Source organism: Cibotium barometz, chromosome 12, assembly GCF_041138505.1.
Source record: "Cibotium barometz isolate CiBa-2024 chromosome 12, ASM4113850v1, whole genome shotgun sequence".
NCBI lineage: Eukaryota > Viridiplantae > Streptophyta > Polypodiopsida > Cyatheales > Cibotiaceae > Cibotium > Cibotium barometz.
In genome coordinates this window covers 12,927,737-12,949,509 of record NC_141057.1, presented here as the reverse complement: position 1 = coordinate 12,949,509, position 21,773 = coordinate 12,927,737, and positions in this window count along the sequence as shown.

Below are 21,773 nucleotides of genomic sequence, written 5' to 3'. Positions count from 1 at the left end.
TAAAGGGTATTGTGGAATCCCTTGCATATTGGTGTGTCAGTAGATGATGATGATAAGGTGGAGGTCTGTCTACGTGGTCTCGGGCCACAATACAAGGCGTTCAAGACGTCTATTCAGACTCGGGAAAACATTCCCAACTTTACAGATTTGGTGTCTATGCTGATTATCGAAGAGAAGAACTTGGGTGAAGACCAACAGTCTTCACAAAGTAAAAACACTTCAGAGCAACAGGCCTTCTACACGAGTTCAGGAAGAGGACGAGATAGAGGAGGCCGTGGACGCGGTCAAGGAGGTGGCCGAACAGGTAATCAGAATTATGGCCAACAGCAGCAGCAGCAACAACAACAGTCCCAGAATCAACAACAACAACAACAAAACGCAGGTGGAAGAGGCAAATTCAGAGGCAGGGGGAGTCAAAGAGGCCGTGGAAATTGGCAAAGGCAATATAATGATGCACATGAATGCTATTATTGCGGTAAGCCTGGACATGTGCAGTCAGAATGTTATAAGAAGCAGGCTGACATGCAAAATGGGAAAGTGCAGCAAAACAACTATGCATCCTCAAGCAGAAATAATGAGGATAATGAAAGGTTGTTTGTTATGCAGCATGTTGTGAATGCCATGTCTGAAAATGTTGATGCAGCACAAAAAGATAATGTATGGTATGTGGATTCAGGCGCTTCGAACCACATGACAAGTCATGGGGAGTGGTTCAAGGAGATGAAAAACCCGGAAAGACCAGGTTTTGTGGAAACAGGGGATGACACTGCTCATCCAATTGCCCACGTTGGAGATGTGCCATTGTCTATGCAGGATGGCAAAGTGAAGTACCTTGCAGATGTACTTCATGTACCAAACATAACAAAGAATCTGGTTTCAGTTGGCCAGATGATTGAGCAGGGTTTGTAGGTTCGGTTTAACCCTGATGGGTGTTATGTTGAAGATTTTAAAGACAAGTGCAGGTTGGTTGCAAAAGGCAACAGAGTGGGCAGAATGTTTACATTGAATGTAGACATGCCTGAAATGAGTGCTGCGATGTTTGCAAATGGTTCAGGAGTTGTTGCAGACACAGACATATGGCATAAAAGAATTGGACATGTAAATGTGCAGAGATTGAAGTCTATGCAGACAAAAGGAATTGTGACAGGGCTGCCAAAATTTAAAGTGGAAGGTATGTAGAAAATATGTGAAGCACGCCAATTTGGGAAGCAAACAAAGCATGTGTTTCCACGTAACAGATATGTGAGCAGAAATTCACTAGATCTTATGCATTCAGATGTATGGGGTCCTACGAAGACCATATCTATGGGAGGCTGCAGGTATTATGTGACTTTCATTGATGACCACACAAGGAAAGTGTGGGTATATTTCATGAAAGAGAAGAGTGAGGTGTTCACTCACTTTCAGAATTTCAGAGTTTTGGTTGAAAAGCAAACAGGGAAATATGTAAAGTGCCTAAGGTCAGATGGAGGGGGAGAGTACTTCTCCAATGAGTTCTCTGAATTCTTGAAGAAGAATGGTATTCGGAGACAGTTTACATGCAGATACACTCCGCAGCAAAATGGAGTTGCTGAGCTGAAAAACAGGCACATTGCTGAGATTGCGCGAGCATTGATGGAAGAGAAGAATATGCCGCATTGCTATTGGGTTGAGGCTGTTTCTACAGCAGTATACATCATGAATAGGACTCCAACTGTAGCCATACATGATGTAACTCCAGAGGAGAGGTTTACTGGTAGAAAACCAGATTTGTCTCATCTGAAAGTCTTTGGATGCATTGTATATGTGCATGTGCCAGATGAGCTGAGAACTAAGCTGGATCCAAAAGCTGAAAAATGTGTGTTTATTGGATACTCCCTTGAGCAAAAGGGATACAGGTGTTACAACCCTGCTACACGTGAGTTAGGGGTAAGCAGGGATGTTGTTTTTGATGAGATGAGCAGTTGGTATGCTGCTGAAAAAGAAGCTGTTGGGGCTGATGTAAGTGGAAGTGTGGTTGCACAGAATGTAGGTCAGCAATCACAGTCTTTGAGTGGACCAGGAGAGTCCTCATCTAGTGGGTCTGTTGATAGACCATGGAGTGGCAGGCTGCGTCATAATACCAGTCCTGCAAATGTGATTACTACATCACGTAAAGGAAAAGAGAAAGTGGTTGAGCCCCTTGGTATGCCTGACATTTCTGCATGGCATTCTCATGTTGATGGAGAGTCTAGTGGCTCAGATATGAGCCTTGATGAGGAGCTTGGGATCCCAGCTATGAGAACACCTGGTGTAAAGAAGGCTATGGAAGCCATGAATGAGAAGCTGCGAAGATCTGGGAGAGTGAAAAATCCTGTGCAGAGATTTACCTATGATGGTTATGTGGCACATCACTATGCATATATGGCAAAGGTTGTGCAGGTTGTTGAGCCCACATGCATTGATGAGGCTATTGGAAATGTGTATTGGGAGAAAGCCATGGATGAGGAGATGGATGCACTATATGGAAATGAAACTTGGGATTTAGTGCAATTGCCTGAAGGCAAGAAAGCCATTGGATGCAAGTGGGTGTACAAAGTTAAACATAACAGTGATGGAAGCATAAACAGGTACAAGGCTAGATTGGTAGCCAAAGGATATGCGCAGACATATGGGATTGATTATGAGGAAACTTTCAGCCCGGTTGCCAAGATGGCAACGGTGAGAGTTGTGATAGCAGTGGCTGCGTCAAAGCAATGGTCTTTACATCAGATGGATGTAAAGAATGCATTCTTGCATGGGGATTTGCAAGAAGAGGTGTATATGTTGCAGCCACCTGGTTATGAGGATGTGGGTCACCTCGAGCATGTTTGCAGGTTGAAGAAAGCCTTGTATGGCTTAAAGCAAGCACCAAGAGCATGGTCTGACAAGATTTCTGAATATCTTGTCACTATTGGCTTTCATGTAGCCAATGCAGATTTCTCGCTGTATGTGAGACATGGTGATAGAGGAGTTGTGCTTGTTGTCATCTATGTAGATGACTTGATCATTACAGGGGACCATGATGCAGAGATCTTTGATGTAAAGATCTTGCTTAGACAGAAGTTTGAGATGAAGGATCTGGGGGAGCTCAGATATTTCTTGGGCATTGAGGTGATTAGGTCACCACATGGTATTGGATTACTGCAGAGACAGTATGGCTTGGACATGTTGTCCAAGTATGGTATGACAGGCTGTAAGCCTATTTCTGTGCCATTGGATTAGAATGGCAAGTTGAGTGCAGATTCAGGAGAGATCTTGGAGGATCCTACTATGTACAGACGCATAGTAGGAAGCTTGATCTACATGACGATCACCAGACCAGATTTGAGCTATGCTGTTGGGTTGGTGAGTCAGTTTATGCAGGTTCCACGGAAACCGCATTTGGATGCAGTGAGACGCATACTGAGGTATGTGAAGTCTACTTTGCATTGTGGACTATTCTATGAGACTGGGACAGAGATATGTGTACATGGGTACACAGATGTTGATTGGGCTGGTAGTATCTCAGATAGAAGATCTACCAGTGGATTCATGTTTTCTTTGGGGAGTGCTGTTGTGACTTGGAGCAGCAAGAAGCAGCCTACGGTTGCTCTATCGAGTACAGAGGCCGAGTACAGAGGAGCTGCTATGGCAGCATGTGAGGTACCTTGGTTGAGAAAGCTACTTGCAGATTTGGGTCTATCAGTGGATAGACAAGTTGTCATTTTCTGTGACAACATTAGCAGTATACAGTTGGCCAGGAACCCAGTCTTTCATGCTCGTACGAAGCACATAGAGGTCCACTACCACTTCGTTAGAGAGAAGGTCTTGGCAGGAGACCTTGACCTTGTTTATGTCAGCACCAGAGGATCAGGTAGCTGACATCTTCACCAAAGCATTGGGTACAGAGAAGCTCTGCAGATTTAGGGCTTCGCTTGGTGTACATGAGATGGAGTTGAGCTCGAGGGGGAGTGTTGAGATATCGAGCTCGTCTAGTGAGGCGGTGGCCACTGATGACCCGCCTGGGGGATAGGCCCCACACTTACACCACTGGCATGGTTGGTGAGATCATGGGAGATATGTGGCCACTGGATGACAGGCTGTGTGACAGCCATTCTAGAGACTGGCATAGTTATAGCGCCAGCTCATTTAGTCGGGTTTACACTATAGAGAACCCGTGTATGTATTGGTTGAGTACCTTTCATATTATGAGTACTCTTATTCTTGTATATGGTGTGTTGAGTGTTGAGTAGTGAAGAAGAAGATTTTAAGCCTCTCACCTTGTGTGTTCTCTATTAGGGTTTTGTGAGTGTGTGTGTGTGCTTGCAAGAGCTCAAGCTCTCTTCCCCCCTGCATCTTTTCACATTTGATAGACTCGAGTATCCCAGTGGCACCATCCATAGTCCCAACAATCAAACTCTTACCTCAAGTTATTCAAGCATGAGGATTGTAAGAAGCTTGCATTAGAGCGAGCATTAATGACCCACTCATCCACGACCCACTAGCCCAAGGGTTGCACATGTCCTTAGCCATCAATGATCCACTCATTCACAACCCACTAACCCAAGGGGTTGCACGTGGTGATGATGAGGATGTGCTAGAGGGAGCATGAATGCAATGACTTGATGAAATACCTAGAGATGCAAATCACTATAGATTGATGCTTTATATGTATTCTAAATGCAAGTATGAGTGCATTTTATATTTCTAAGTGGTTCAAGTCAAGAGCTTACCTTAGCCTTGCCAAATCATGTGTCATTAGTCCTTGCCTTCGAGCTGCAACAATTGCAACTTTATGATGTGGGTGCACTAGCTTGTATGTTGCATTGTTATCCGTTATAATTAATTGATAAGATTAATGCGGATAAATGATGTTAAACATAAGCTTAAATACTACGTAATTTCAGAGAGAGACTATCGTCAAGAATATAATCTACTATTGTATACACAGAACATAGCAAAGATTTGCACACACAGAACTCATAGATGAGATAACCTCACTGATTTATTCATGTACTTCTTACGATTTATAGCAAGCGTACAAGCACCGCTTGATGTTCCAGTATGACTGGTTGTGACTATTCGTTAATTGTTCATACCGGCGGCCGCCCAATACACTTGGCATGCACGGTGGACTCGGGAACCCACACTACATATTCCAAAATTAATCTTCGTCTTCTGAAAGTAAGTTGACAGAGGCCTGCATAGATGTCGTGCCGCACCACCTTGTCGTTCCTCCTGCTGTTTGCTCTGTGAGGTCTCGGTGTTCGAACAAGCGGATCATGCCGCTCCTGCCAATCCTGTATAACCACTATAGCAAGAGTGGTGCTGAGGGATCTACTCGAGCAGGTTCACTGCGAGTATCCGACAGCCTGGTGAACTATATATGCTGTAAATATTTTCTGGAAAGAAAATCATTGGTTTCTTCCCACCAAGGCGGTTGCTTCGGTAAATATAGTGCCACAAATGATGTGCACACATTTCTAACCAAAAGCACAACCTTCTTCGTTCTTCCTTCAGCCTCCTTTCCTTCCTTATCCACTCTCGTCCAGATTGTAGTGCTCACCTCGCACCGCGCATTCTCCATCGTGCTTCGGTTGTCCACTCTGCTGGGGCGGACTCCTTTGATTCTCCCGCAGCAACAATACTTCTGACTGTAAATCCTGCACTCTTCGCTCCAGTGCAGCCGCATGCTCCCTCATAAGTTTAAGTTGTGGATTAGAGCTGGAGCCTCCACTGCCACAGCTTTCCACAATCTGCATCTCCGTCGGCTTTATCATTTTCGTAATCACTCCTATACCGGCTGTTTTCCTTTGTCCAATAGTTTGTCCCCAAGCTGGCCTGCTCTGGCACTCCCGTAACGGGTAGCACAACCGGTGTCTCTTTTGTTGTTACTCCGGCCGACCTCGAAGCTGCTACTCCGGTCGACCCAACTGTTACTGTACCGGCTACCCCCCAGTTCTAGTTGCAGTGGTGACTAGGGTTGCTTCTAAAGTGCAGCCACGCTACCTTACTGGCCACCTGCTCCCTCTTGATCATCGTCATCATCCTCTGGAGGATGAGGGGTTACCGAATTCTCGCATAGCGGTTGCACCGCTAACGTCCAAATCTGAATTTGTAGTTGCCACTCCTCCCGGACCTCTTCTATTAACATTGCCACTAGCCCATCTAGTTGCTCCATATTTTGGGTTATCGCTTCGACACTCGGATTCTGGTTAAGTGCTACCGCAAGTGTATTTTGCACCCAATAGCCTGTAATTTCCTGTGTAATTCCGGCTGCAAACTCTTCCTATGCGGTTTGGGCCGATTGCAAGTTAATGCAGGCAGTTTACAAAAGCTTGTGCCCTTCTGTTCTGAACATCCCGCACCCGCTCATTATCCGCCCGCACTTAGGCCAGCTCAGCCTCTAGCTCTTGAATCCTTCGATTGGCCATCACCGCAGGCCATTACACTGCTGCTCTCTTGACAGAAATTGGGCGCATGCCCGGAAGTGTTCTGCCTGGACCATAAAGTCTAGGCCTTCCCATGGAAACCCCCTTGCAGATTGTTCATTTGTTGGTCCCATCCGCACTAGAACGTTTGCCACCAACTGTGTGGCCTCCGCCCCTACCTGAATGCTGGGTGCCGGCACTATTGCCGGTACCGGTACAGGGCGCACCGACTCCCTCCATCTTTTGTAAGTAGATGACCCTGCCTCAGAACTTTTGAGACCATTGTAATCTAAGAGAATTTGGGTGTGACCCCAAGAAATTAGAAAAGGAATTCTTTAAGAAGACCTTGCCAGGCTATATGAGGTAGAAGGGATTTGACTTACTTGGAGTTTCAACTAGAGAGCTGTGATATGTCACCAAGCTTACGATGGTTTACACTCTTTTGGATATAAGGATGATGCATGTTACTTGAATGCGTATGTGTTGTTTGTCTATTGAAGCTTGTGAAGGTACCACACATGTTGAGTGTGGATGTCATTTACGGGGTGCATCACACGGAGGCACCGGTACAAGACCTTGACCCCCCTAGGCCGAATGTGGGTGGGCTCCCAGGCATGATTGGTGTGATAATGAGGAAGCAGCTCTAGATTGATTTTGCAGATAGGGTGCATCACACGGAGGCCGAATGTGGGTGGGCTCCCAGGCATGATTGGTGTGATAATGAGGAAGCAGCTCTAGATTGATTTTGCAGATAGAGTGAAGCCTAGGGACAATGTATGTGTGCCGGTACGAGATATATGTGCCTCCCTAACATCAGGCAGTGGAGCCTATTAGTCAAAAATTGGACTTAAAAAGGGCCCTTTAAGAAGAGCCATGTTATCACTTTGCTAGAAAAAAGAGGGGCCGTGGTGAACCTTGTGAATCTTATGTCAAACCCCCCACATGTGGCATACTGTTAGAAGGCCCTTGAAAAGTAGATTCTAAATCTATCACCTCTGACAAATTTGGAGAGTCGATATGCTCAAGTTAGGCACAACAGGATGTCCTCACTTCTCGATTATGAAGGTTATTCCTATGACCTTAATCATGACTATTAATCTAGACTGTTTATCCCAAGTTTATTGTTCTAAAATATAAAGTGGTATTGTTTTTTAAAGTACTCATAAGCTTAGGTCTTCCTTGCCACCCACTCACTTTCGAGTGTTTGATCCTTTTTCAACTTAGACCAGATCCATAGGCTCAACCTAGCCCTATCCAATCCCATGGTTCTAGCCTTCTGCCTGACCATTGGACCTATGGAGCCGGTGTGAACTCACAGATCCATGATTGAAATTGCCTTTTTTTTTTCTCACACCCACCACTTAGACAAAGTTCACACACACACTTATTTGAAAACAATCCTTACATAAAAAAACATGATGTCATGCATATATTTTCACATATCATGCATAATTCCATATGTTCAACCACATAACACAAAGTAACACATTAGTGTCACATCATCGATTATAAATATCTCCTTATACCACGACTTTGGTCATCAACAAGCTAACATATACTGCGACTTTGGTCATCATCGATTATAAATATCTCCTTATATTATGACTTTGGTCATCAACAAGCTAACACATACTACCGAGCACAATCACTCCCAGATCTCGTTGAGACCAGTACATGGAGGAGCCGACATATGTCTCACATCCACCAAACTATAAAATCCCACTATCCCAAGGAGCCGCTCCACCCAGGCGTTACCAATCCTAGAAGCACTTCATTAGAAATAGTTTAGACTTATTAAGGGCCCTCCTCTAAGAGGAGTCACGTCATCACTTTGCTAGAAAAACCTTGTGAATCTTACGTCAAAACCCCCACATGTGACATACGGTTAGAAAGCCCTTGAAAAGTAGATTCTAAATCTACCACCTTTGACAAATTTGGAGTTGATATACTCAAGTTATATCTTCCCCACTATAACAATTGTGACATCATGGATGTCATTGAGCTTCTTGCAAACAAACTTCTTCACACACACACACACAAGAGTAGAGAAGCACAAAGGAGATGGATGGTTGCATTTTCTTCTTTCTTTTTTCATCTCTATAACCATAACATAAAGATAAGAGTACATATTATAAGAAAAGTACTGTATTACTAAAACATGCACGATCCATAGTGTGAACCTAACTATATGAGTTAGCACCATAACTACACCATAACTACACCATAACTTTGGCAACATATCAACCATAATCTAACTAACCATATTAGTGGCATAAGTGTGGAACATATCAACTTGTGTGTCATCCATATATGTGCTAGTTGAGCTCGATATCTCAATAGTACATTGAGAATACTTTTTACTCTATCACTTTTGTAGAAGCCCAAAGTGCAAAGAAGGTGCTTATCAACAAGAGAAGCTTTTTTTGTATAAGAATACTTGTGGTGTTGCTTGTTAGAAAATAGGAGATGAGAATGCAATGCTAATGATGGTTAATCACTTAGATTATGAAGCATAAACAAACTCACCCATACACATAAATAACAATATTGTGATAAGTGAATAGATGCACTTAGAATATGTTGAACTCACATCACACCACAATGAGTGTAGGGACCTATTTATATAAGATTCCTAGAGGTAAGCGCTTAAGCTTCCTAGGATGTCTCCCACCTTCCCTTGATTGTCTCACCAAACTCACCATAAAGTGACTCCACAATTAAGGGTGCTACCTACCATGCCTACACTGGTTAACCATGGTAATTGGAGACCTTATGACCTTAGGACTTCTATCCTTAAGGTGCACATAACATTTATCCATTAAGGACTAATACTAATGGATGCTAGATCACTAAAATCTCAACACCCTCTCTTGATCAAGCATCCATACCATGCAGGGTGTTCTTGGATCAGATTTACCACTAAGATAAATGTTCACTAAGACATCACCAAGATAAAATGAATGTTACACAGACTCTAAAAAATATAAGTAGCACAATTTTTTTAGAAAAGTTTAATAGTGGTGGCCAAATTGGCCTCATGATGGCTGCTCCCAGGTTGTTTGTCTTCTTTCTTCTTGTTCTCCTCATCCCGTTTCTTCTTGAAACACACTTTGGCTTCATGTCCCTTCTTCTTGCAGTAATAGCAAGGCTTGAGAAACTTCTTCTTCTCCTTCTTATCCATGATGAGAGTCGATTCTACTTGATTGGCTTCCATTTTGGTTTGTTCAAGGATCAAGGATGAGGCGGCTAATGCTAGGGTCATGTTGGTTTGGTTGGCTAGAGAAAACACACATTGCTCGTAGACATCAGGCATACTAGTAAGCAAGATAAAGACTGCTTTTTCTTCATCAATGGTAACCCCAGCTCCACTGTGTTGATCTATTAAACTCCTGACATTGTTCACATGGTTAGCCAATGTCTCCTTGTCATCCATTTTAAGCTTGTATAGCTTCTTTCGAAGAAACATCCATGCTGTTGCACATTGACTTGGCTAAGTATGGATCTGAGACCAGTTCGTGCTTCATGATAGCTCTTGGAGGAGCTCACTTGATGAATCTGGTTATTTCCTAACCCCAATATAATAAACGATAATGCCTTTGAGTCGTTGCTCGTCCACTTAGTGATATTGTGAGGATCCCTAGAAGGCTTTCTCTCTGTGCCATTGACTATGACCCAGAGTTCTTGATCTACCAACCCATTTGCATTTTGATACTCCATGTATGGTATTTTGAACCATCGAACTTCTCAGATTTCTTTAAGAAGTGTCTATAGTGATGACTTGATGAACTAGACATAGTGCAACACTATCTCAACTCACACACAGTGATAAGTGAGATCCTTTACCAGGATCCTTGTATGATGGTATGATCTCTCACACAGAGAGGTGCAATAATAGACACTATCCAAACGTGCACAAAGTGATAACCACACAGTGATAAGTGAGATCCTTTACCAGGATCCTTGTACGATGGTATGATCTCTCACACAGAGAGGTGCAACAATAGACACTATCCAAACGTGCACAAAGTGATAACCACACATAACAAATTCAGAATTGACCTTCCCCAAATAGATGCATTTGAGTACACATAAGTTCTGAGAATTTAAGGGATCGTGCGAGGTGGTAGTGGGGTAGTTTCCTTTCCTTTTTAATTTTATGAGAATCTTTGGATGCTTTGAGTTGTGCCTTGGTTGGAGTGTGAATGAACCTAGGCATGATGTACTCTCTTCACTCAGAAGGATGTGATGTGCTCTTTATAGATTGAGAGAATGTTACAAAATAATGTTGTCTCACAAAGACATGCATACAATTTTCACTTAGGGTGATGAATGAGACTAGGCCAATGATGTGATGTTCACAAGGGTTGTGTTTGAGTGATTTACACCTTAGGCCTTATAAACCTTTAACCACCAAGTAAAATTTAATCTTTCCCTCCTAAAAATGAGGAGGAAAGTGAGTAGGCAGTGTTAAACCAAAATTTTCCTCAATCTAAGGAGAAATGCATGCTATTTTGATGGAGCAGTTTTGATCGTCAACTACGCCAGAGGATGCTGCTAGAGTTTTCGTCGATTACCACATGATTAGGTGCTAATTAAAGCTGGTTATTTGTAGTAGAAGATACAATAGATCCCGTTTGCAGAAGACACTTCAATATTCTCACTCAGGCGACGATTCCGCTCAGATTTTTTGCTGAGCCAGATCACCATAGATAAGACCACAGAACCCTTTTTGAAATTGCATTGATTGTGCTGAAGATTTGAGCTGCTAAGGGCCTCCAAAATTAACTTTTTTTCCTTTGCTCATCAACAGAGGCTTGAAACCTCTATTAGTTTCCTGGTTGTAAGCGACATGTTACAAGAGCTTTTTGCAAATGTTGAGTTGCTCCCAAGTTCCCTTGTGCTTGGCTACAGAAGCCCTACCAAATTCTCGAAGGATACGCCCACAAAGATGCAATAGAAGCCTCCAAATAAAGCATACTTTTACTCTGTTTTCACTCAGAAAAACCAATAAATGATACCTTCAATGTTGTTGTGCTAACATACTCCATTGGATTTGATGTTGATCTTCAGCTTCAAACATCACTTCAATTGTTGATGATGGATGACCTTGAAAGATTCCCCAAATTTAGCTCCTTCTATCTCTTAATGCTTCTCTCACATAGAGGTTGTTACAAAGTTTTCTCTCCTCTCACTCTCTTGTACTCAAATAAGAGAATGATTCAAAGTTCTTCCCTATCTCAATCTCATGTATGCCACTCACACAAGTATGAGGGGAATTCCTATGCACCACATAAGGATGTTCACAAAGATAATAGTATTCACTAAGATGATTATAGTGCTCACTCCAATGGACGTAGCTATACCCACTAAGAGTATGATTAGAGCTTGATAAATTGCTTCAAATGCCACTCATTGAAGCAAGGGAATCAGCTCAATCTTGAAACTAGTTCAATAAGAATATCCCTCACAAATTGTAAGAGAAAATGATGAACAAATCAAATATGAAAAACCACACACTTTCTCACATAGAGAAAGCTATCAAGAAGGGAGGCTCTGATACCATGTTAGAAATATGCTAATGATGGTTAGATTATGAAGCATAAACAAACTCACCCATACACATAATTAATGCTATTGTGATAAGTGAATAGATGCACTTAGCATATGATGGACTAACCCCAATAAATATCTCCATGCTCATGTGTACATGTGTACTATATGGCTATGTGTGTAGGAGCATGTGTTTCTCCCCATGTTAGAGCAAGGCTATGCTAACACTTTGGCCATCATGACGGGACGAGAAGCTTTGATCTTCTCCTTGCCAATAAGCTCTTGATTAGAAGTCTAATGCCTAATCCTTAAGCATTTCTTACCAAAAGAGAGATTGGCTTGCCTTGTTGTTCTTGTTTTTCTTGGCCAAATATTCCAAGGGTAAGGTCTTCTTAACATTCTTGAGAAAGAGAGAGCTAGCTTTATGCTGACAGTTTTGTGTGTGTGAGTGTGAGAGAGAGAGAGAGGATGTCCATGATGATCATGATCATATGTTGGATGATATATGGATAATGACTATGATGGTGTGGGATGATAACAAGTTGTTGCTGTGCTGATGATGAGCTTTGCTAATGATAATGATAATGATGATAAGCTGCTTGTGCTACTGCTGCTGATGGTGGTGATGATGATAAGTTGCTGTTGTGCTGGATGATAATGATGGCGACTATGCTAACAATGATCAACAACTCCATCACATGATACATTCTGCTAAGTGAAGACATCTATAGAGACGGAACCCATGAAGCATTATGTCCAGTTCAGAGAAACTATGCTGCCAATTCACATGTTTCCAACCACACATCCATGGCTTCCCTAGAAATCCTACACATTTTTCTCGCCTAGCATTGCCTGCTTTCCCGCCACTAAAGAAGAAATGTTTTCTTCAGCAGTAGCCATGGCCCTTTTCCCTGTATTTAATAACTGCTCATAATAAGAGCCTTCTACTTTACTCCCAATTCAAAAAGATCACATTCAACCTTGTTTTCTCGGTGAGCATTGCCTATTTGTCTTCTGTCAAAGAAATAATGCTTTCGTGAGCTACAACTTTCCCTTTGCTCAAATTGAAGTTGCTCAAAAAGCTCACTTTGCATTGATCTCCGGCTTGAAATATTAGCTTTCAGCTTTTCTTTCTTTTTGCAAGCATCATTTGTTTCTCAGTAAGCATCATTTGATGGACGATGCTTACTCAGAAAGCTCACTCTGCATTGATCTCTGGCTGGAAATATTAACTTCCAGATTCTCTTTCTTTGTAAGCATCATTTGTTTCTCAGTAAGCATCATTTGATGACGATGCTCTCCAATTTTTTGGTGGTATTCATGAGATCGCATGGCGCATACTCTACTCAGAGTGGCCAGATTCTATTATGCAAATCCATGGGGATGCTTCATGCATCCATCCTAAGTTTATTGGCAACTCCTATTGTATGTATTGATAATAAGAGGGTTGAAGAACGTTTCACTTACTAATGTTGTTATGTTTATCTGTAAATGATCTAGCTATTGCCGATGATGCACATGGTCTACTAGATGGGTTCCCTCACCTTACTAAGGATGTAGATAATTTACTTGATGTAGCCATGGCCAATGATGCACATGGTCTACTAGATGGGTTCCCTCACCTTACTAAGGATGTAGATAATTTACTTGATGTAGCCATGGCCAATGATGCACATGGGCTACTTGATGCTATCCCTCACATAGTTGAGGATGATGGTGATGATGTGTTCTTTGATGTAGATGTAGCCATGGCCGATGATGCACATGGGCTACTCGATGATGATCCTCATGTCATTGAGGATGATACAATTATTATGATTCCTTGGGCACCTTGGAATGATGGGGCTATAATTCCTTTCTATGCACGGGAAATACACATAAGCAAGAGGTTTTTGGAACAAAATAAACACTAAAAGGTAAGATCAAGCAGCCTTGTGTGTGAACCTTGGTGTTGCACACCAAGCTCTACTTGTTGGGATCACACTTGGTCTTGTGTGGTGTGGTGCACTAGTTGCAAGGAATTTGATAAAATCAAACACTAAAAACGGGGAGAAAGTGTGAGTTGTGTTACGATAAGGATCACCACACTAAAGATTATCAATTCTATTTGTGTAAGCATTGTTATACAAGAGGTCACCTAAAGTCATATTGTGCACTATCATTGGAGAAGGAGTTCAAGGGAATCTTGCATCCCTCACACAAATCTAAATCACATTAAAAAAATGTTAATAAGGAAATTAAAAGTGTAAAGGATTTCATGAGCACATTAAAAGAATCACACATATGGCATATGACAGATCCAACACATCTATGCGCCTGCTGCATGGAGTACATCAAACACATCCTTCACCTCCGTGGGAAACTCGGGGTGGATGACCTAATGGACATAAATGGTGAGTAGTTGGCCAATTGCAAATACATCAATTGTTGAATGTTACCTTGAAATATTGTATGAATAAAAACATTAAAAAGAATATGGCATGAGGGTCATAGGAGAGGCCTAGAGAGGTCCCTACCGCGTCGCTCGCTCGCCGTAAGTCCAGGAATAAGGGACGAGGGCTGGAGGAGAGACCCAATGAGGTCCCTATCAAGTCGCTTATAAGTCCAAGAATGAGGCATGAGGGCCAGAGGAGAGGCTCGATGATGTCTCTACCATGATGCCTGTAAGGCATGAGGTCCGAAGGAAAGGCCCAGTGATGTCCCTACTATCGCGTCACTTGTAAGTCCAAGAATGAGGCATGAGGGCCAGACAAGAGGTCCAATGAGGTCCCTACCATGATGCCTGTAAGTCTAAGAGAGAAGGCATGAGGTCCGGAGGAGAGGCTCAGTGAGGTCCCTACTGTGTCGCCTTTAAGTCCAAGAGAAATAGGCATGAGGACCAGGGAAGAGGCTCAATGAGGTCACTACCATGATTCTTGTAAGTTCGAGAGACAAGGCATGAGGTCCATAGGAGATTCTCAGCAAGGTCCCTATCGAGTCTCTTGTAAGTCTAAGGAAAAACAGAATATAAACCAAAATAAAAAATGTTAAAAGCATAAGAAAATGATGTAATGATTTCTAGAGGTGTTGTAATTTCAGGACCTAAGGGAGGACTTTTGTAGGCATTAACTAAGGGTTAAATGCAAAATGATGATTACCACAATTTTATCAGCATAATATTACCAGAAATTACATTAAATCAAGGGTAACCAATTTGTATGGAATGGTTGGAGTATCAAACCAACTCCGAATTGTAATCTTAAGCTATAGGGATCTGTATCATATACCTAATGGTTAATTTGAACCCTCAATTACACCAAAATACAATGATTAGTACTGATTAATCACTGATTAGTAAATTAATCCTCTGTTTTGTGTGCAGAAAACAGAGTATGCGAGGAGCCCACATCTGGGGCCTTAGACTTCAAATGAGCTCAAATCCTTTCAAGGCCATCAATAGCAATTAGTCTAGTAGAGGATTAAGCCAAGAAACACAAGATTTGACCAAACATTGAATGCTTAATCTCTGTTTTACCAAAGTCACCTGCAAATTTGATGAAGAGCTTGGATCTCACTGTAGACTTAATCAAATCAAATTCTGACTTCACCAGCTTGTAGAGCATGCTTGAAAACCCCTGGAGCTATGAGGAATTAGACCAATTTGATTTCATGAAGTAGAAATCCCTGATTTTCTCCAAAAAAAATGCACCTGCAAATCATGCTGCCGCCGCCGGTGTTCTGCGCTGAGATTTGTCAATTCCTTTGGGCTGTGTGTAGGCCCTTGAGTCTAGAATGAGTACCTAAAAAGGCTTGGGCAATGGTTGAGCCTACAAGGAGAGGGAGCTCCTCCACTGGCTGGGGGTGCAGAGGTTAGTTGAAAAAGAGGTGAAAATTTTAATTTTCTACTAATCCTTAGCAAAGTAATTAGCAAGATAATGGACTCACAAATTGATGGATTCTAGGCTTGGCTCTGATACCATGTTAAAATTACAGCAATCTGATGAGCTATGGTGAATCAAATACTAGAATCAATATCTTTAACAAAGTGATTAGATAATAATTAAGATGTGATTAGTGAGTAATTAACTAATAGCTTAAAGTAAGCATGGATAATCAAAAACCAGCAAATTCTCATTAGGCCAATGCCTCAATTTATAGAGTTTACATCCAAGCATCTAATCCCACTGATTTCTCCTTGATTCACTCCACCTCTTTTGCTTGATTCTCTCCACCTCTCCCAGAATATCTCCACACTTCCTAAATCTTCTCATGCTACCCTTTATTCTCTCCCAGTAGATTCTTCTCACCTTTTCACAAGTTCTCTTACATTTACACATTCTCTTTTACAGCCTCTAACCAAGGGCTTGTTCCCGCACACACCCTATTCACTTGTATATTTCAATAGAGGGATCATGCCATTAAATATCTATGTGGATGACTTGATTATCACTAGTGATAGTGATGCTGACATACATGATGTTAGGAGGCTTTTAAAGCACAAGTTTGAGATGAAGGATTTGGGTGATCTGCGATATTTCTTGGGCATAGAGGTGGTGAGATCACCGCATGGCATTTTGTTATTATACAGGCAGTATGGCTTGGACATATTGTCCAAGTATGGTATGACAAGCTGTAAGACTATTTCAGTGCCATTGGAGTAGAACACAAAGCTTTTTGCAGAGATACAGGTGAGATTTCGGAGGACCCCACTATGTACAGGTGCATAGTGGGGGTAGCCTTATCTACATGACCATTACTAGGCCAAACTTAAGCTATGTTGTTGACTTGTGAGTCAATTTATGCCGGCCCCTAGGAAGCCACACTTGGACGTGGATTGATGGATTCTCAAGTACATAAAGTCCACAATTGATTATGGACTTTTCTATGAGGTTGGTATAGAGATATAGTTACATGGGTACACAGCTCTGATTGGGTTGGTAGTGTTGTAGATAGAAGACTATCGTTGGTTTTATGTTCTCATTGAGGAGTGCTACTGTGAGTTGGAGAAGTAGCCAATAGTTTCCTTGTCATGTATAGAGGCGGAGTATAAGGGTGTTGGTAGCTTGTGAGGTAGCTTGGTTCTACTTGGTGATATGGGTGAGCCTATGGATAGGGAAGTTATTTATTGTGACAACATGAGTAGCATAAAGTTGGCCAGTAATAACTGAGTATACCATGCTAGAATGAAACACATTGAGGTGCACTATCACTTTGTGAGGGAGAAGATTCTAGTAGTAGGTAGGTGATGTAGATTTGGTATATGTTAGTAGAGAAGATCAGGTGGATGGCATCTTCATGAAGGCATTGAGCGCAGAGAAGCTTCACAGGTTTAGGAGCTTACTTGGAGTGCAATGTGTGGAGTTTGAGTGCGAGGGGGAGTATTGAGATATCAAGATCAACTAGTGCTACGACGACAAACATTGATGACCTGCCTGGGTTTATGATAGTTTCTACACTTATACCACTGGCATGGTTAGTGAGATTATAGTTGATATGCCTCCAGTTGGATGACAGGCTGTGTGACAGCCACTTTGGAGTACTAGAGTTATGTCATACTTATAGCGCCAACTCATATAGTTGAGTTCACACTATGGACCAACCATTTTGTATGCTATTATAGGAGAGTACTTTCCCTTTATGTATGTACTCTTATCTTTTAGTTATATGATTGTATAGAGAAGAGAAGAAGGTACAAGAAAATTTAGCCATCCATCTCTCTCTTGTGTCTTGCTCTCTCTTGTGTGTGTGTTTATTTGTAAAGAACTCAAGCTCTCTCTCTTGTGTGTGTGTGTTTACTTGTAAAGAACTCAAGCTCTCTCTCCCCCGCATTTTGTTTAGTCAGCTCAGGTAAGCTTTTCGGAATGATTGAGATGGAATGGGTGCAGGGAGCCCTGAATTATCTACAATGATGAATGAATGATGGGCTGAAAGAAATGACAAAACTGCAATCCATTATCAAAGAGAAAGATGTTGCTTTGCAGAACATGATGAGCCAGCAGAAACCTGTGTAGGAGGAGCTGTGTAGAAGGGCAGAAGCGGGCTGGATGGATGACATGAAATTGAAAATCAAGGAGCTCTAGTAGGCCAACAAAGGAATGAAGAAGGAGGTGGAGGAGATGAAAGGAAATATGGCCAAGAAGAAACAGGAGAAACAATGCAAATGCCAGATGAGTTAAATCAGGCCATAGAAAAGCAAGCAACAATGGAAGGACAAGTCACCCTGATTCGCGAGAGGAACACCTCAAGATCATAAGGGATGTCCAGAATAGGGCCAATAAAGATAAAGTAGAGCTAGTGAGGGCAAAGGCAAGATTAACAGTGCTACATATGGAAGAATATCTAGAAGTATATGAGTTGGACATAGAAAGGATGGAGTAGTGGGAGGGTCACATGGTAGATGACCTTAAGAAGGTGTGGGGAGCTTATTTGGAAAAGCTGATAGTAGTAATGTAAGCACCCACACCTTCCTGCAAACAGATGGCTCCCCACTAATCAAGAGATGGAAATCCGGACGGAGGATTCAAACATCTGGATTTGGCTCCAACCTCGAGGCCAGAATCAGCAAAGGCACTCGAGGCACTAGCCACCACTAGATCGGAATGGAAAAAGAACCAAGTAGAAGGAGGAGGAGGCGCTATAGCGGCGGAGACGAGGGAGATGTACAAGGAAAATGAGCAGTCGTGTTAAGAAGTGGAGACTTAGAAAAAGAGATTTGCCAACTTGAAAGGAAAAGAGCTTATGATCCCAGGTATACCCAAGATTGGCCAATAAAGTTTTTTTCAAGGGACATTGCTCTGCACAAGCCTAACCAGAAGAAGAAGGATGAAACATGCCATAGCAGTCTAGACAACATCGTCCGGAGTTAGAAACTATCCGAATTTGGAAAATTTTTAAAAATTTTGAGAGCAGGATTAGTGGGCTTTGCTTTTGCTGATGTAGCGTTCACTGTGATTGCCAGGTGTGATGGCCAACCAGCGCATTTGGACACCACCTAGATTGTCCCATTTTATAATAAACTATTATAGGTTAAGCTTTCTTAATTTGTAACAAATTTGTAATGGTTTCTTGTAAAAAATGGGATGTAAGCATCAAAGGGGATTATTCCCGAGTGTGTGTGGATTAGAGGATAGATAACTAAGTTAATAGTGGATCTTAGGAGTTCATGAGCTGAGTGATTACCAGTGCATTGTACTCTGTGAATCCAAGCTAATATTCAAGAATGTCTCATGGGTTGGTCTCTGACTTGTCTCTGTTCTATACTACATAGTTATGTCTATTTTGTGTCCATTGTATGTTAATTGCATTCCTATCTGGATGTTAACTCCTATTTAGAATCATGAAGGACTTAGGTACTAACTTGCTTGTAGTCATGACTAACTTCCCAAGCTTAAGCAGACCGATAGCTCAATGCACCAGCGTTGGTTTGTTGCATTGGGTATAGTTGCATTAGTCACTGCTCTATGTAGTTCGGAACCACGTAGGTGCTGGGTCTTGACCAAACTCCAACATCTATTTAAGCATTAGGCATGTTTATGCAATCTATGTATATGCATGGATTATGCAAGCATAGGCATGTCTATGCAATCTATGCATATGCAGCATGGATTATGCAAGCATAGGCAAGCTTAAGAGAGCTTGTGCAAGCATATGGTGTACTAGACAAGCTTATCTATGCAAGCATAGTCATGTCTATGCAATCTATTTGTATGCATGGATTATGAAATCATAGGCAAGCATTGGCAAGCTTTTTGAGATATCGAGCTCAACTAGTGCTACGGTGGACATGGATGACCTGTGTGGGTGTGATAGCTTCCGTACTTATGCCACTAGCATGGTTAGTGAGATTATGGCTGTAGAGAAGAGAATAAGAAAGAAGAGAATTCAGCCTGTTATTATAGGAAAATATGTTTGATGGACTCAATCAGATTGCCAGCATCAGTGAGAAGCTGGAGAAGAACAACCTCCATGCCTAGAAGTTCATAATGACCAATTTCCTAATGGACAAAGGATTTTGGGACTATGTTAAAGGAGACAATGAGGAGCCTCCAGAGTTGTCTGAAGATAATGCCTCTCCAACAGATATAAAGGCATTCAAGGATTGGAATCCGGGTGCAAGGAAAGTTATGTATTGGCTTTTGATTAGTGTCAAGACATATTGATAGAACACATACAGGATACCAACACTCTAGTTCCATGGCAAAATCTAGTGCAGCTATTCCAACCAATACAAAGGCAAGGAAACTGCAGCTAAAACAAGAGTTGCATATTGTGGAAAAGAAAAGCATGTCTATCAATGAGTATGCTTTAAAGATCAAGGAAATTGTTGAATCCCTTAGGTCTATCAATATGTATTGGTGGAATATGATGATTTGGTGAGTGTCTGTTTGAATGGGGTTAGCAAAGAGTATAAGCCATTCAAGACATCCACTGCAATTAGAGAGAATATTCCCAACTTTCGAGACTTGGCGTCTATGCTGATCATAGAAGAAAAGTCTCTAGGTGAAGACTTTTCTTCACAAAGTAAGAACACACCATAACATGCCTTCTATGCTAATTTATGTAGAGGCAAAGGTAGAGGTCGTGGATGAGGCTAAGGTGGTGGCTGACAAAGAAACCATAATTCTAAACAACAACAGTCCAATGATTTGTAGCAGCACAACAATCATACACAGGTGGAAGAGGCTAGTTGAGAGGCAGGGAAAGCCAAAGAGACCGAGGTGGTTGGCAAAGAAATTAGAGTGAATATAGCATAGAGTGCTATTATTGTTGGCAAACCAAGGCACATGGCAAAGGTCTGTTATAAAAACCAGAATGGCATTAAAAGTGGAAAGTTGCAGCAAGGCAACGATTTATCATCTAGTAAATTAGGTGGTGATGACAGAAGTGAGCAACTATTTATAATGCCGCTGAGTGGTTTAGAGACATGCATAAAGTGAAAAAGAAACAGGTGATGATGCTGCACATCCCATTGCGCATGTTGGTAAAGTGCCATTGTCTATGCAAGATGACAAAATGAAGTGCTATGTACTTCATGTTTCAAATATTACAAAGAACTTGGTTTCTGTTAAATAAATAGTTGAGCAAGGTTTGTAAGTGAGGTTTAATTCTCAAGGATGTTTTGTAGAAGACTTCAAAGATCAATGTTGCTTGGTTTCAAAGGGTAACAGAATGGTACGATGTAAACATGCTTGAGGTAAAGGTAGCCATTTTTGTGCATGGAACATGTGTCATTGTAGATATTGACATATGGCACAAGCGCATTAGTCATGTGAATATAATACAATGACTAAAGTCTATGCATTCCTAAAATATTGTTGTTCAAGGTTTGCCAAAGTTTAAGGTTGATGGTATGCATAAAGTATGTGAAGCATGCTAACTTGCTAAGCAGGCCAAACATGCTTTCCCATATGAAAAGCATGTCAGTGCAAGGCCATTAGATGTTATACATTCAAATGTATGGGGATCAACCAAGACTGCAACAATTACAAGCTGTAGGTATTATGTTACATTCATTGACCACACTAGGAAAGTGTGGGTTTACTTCATGAAGGAGAAAAGTGAGGTGTTTGCTCACTTTCAGAGATTTAAAGCCTTGGTCGAGAAGGAAAAAGGCATGCGAATAAAATGCTTTGAGATCAGATGGTAGGGGAGAATATTTCTCCAATGAGTTTAACAATTTCCTAAGAAAGCAGGGAATTAAGAGATAGTTCACATGCACGTACACTCCACAACAGAATGGTGTTGCAAAAAGAGAAACTAGGCACATTACAGAAGTGGCACATGCATTGATGGTTGAAAAGAATATGCTACATTACTTTTGGGGGTTAAAGCAAT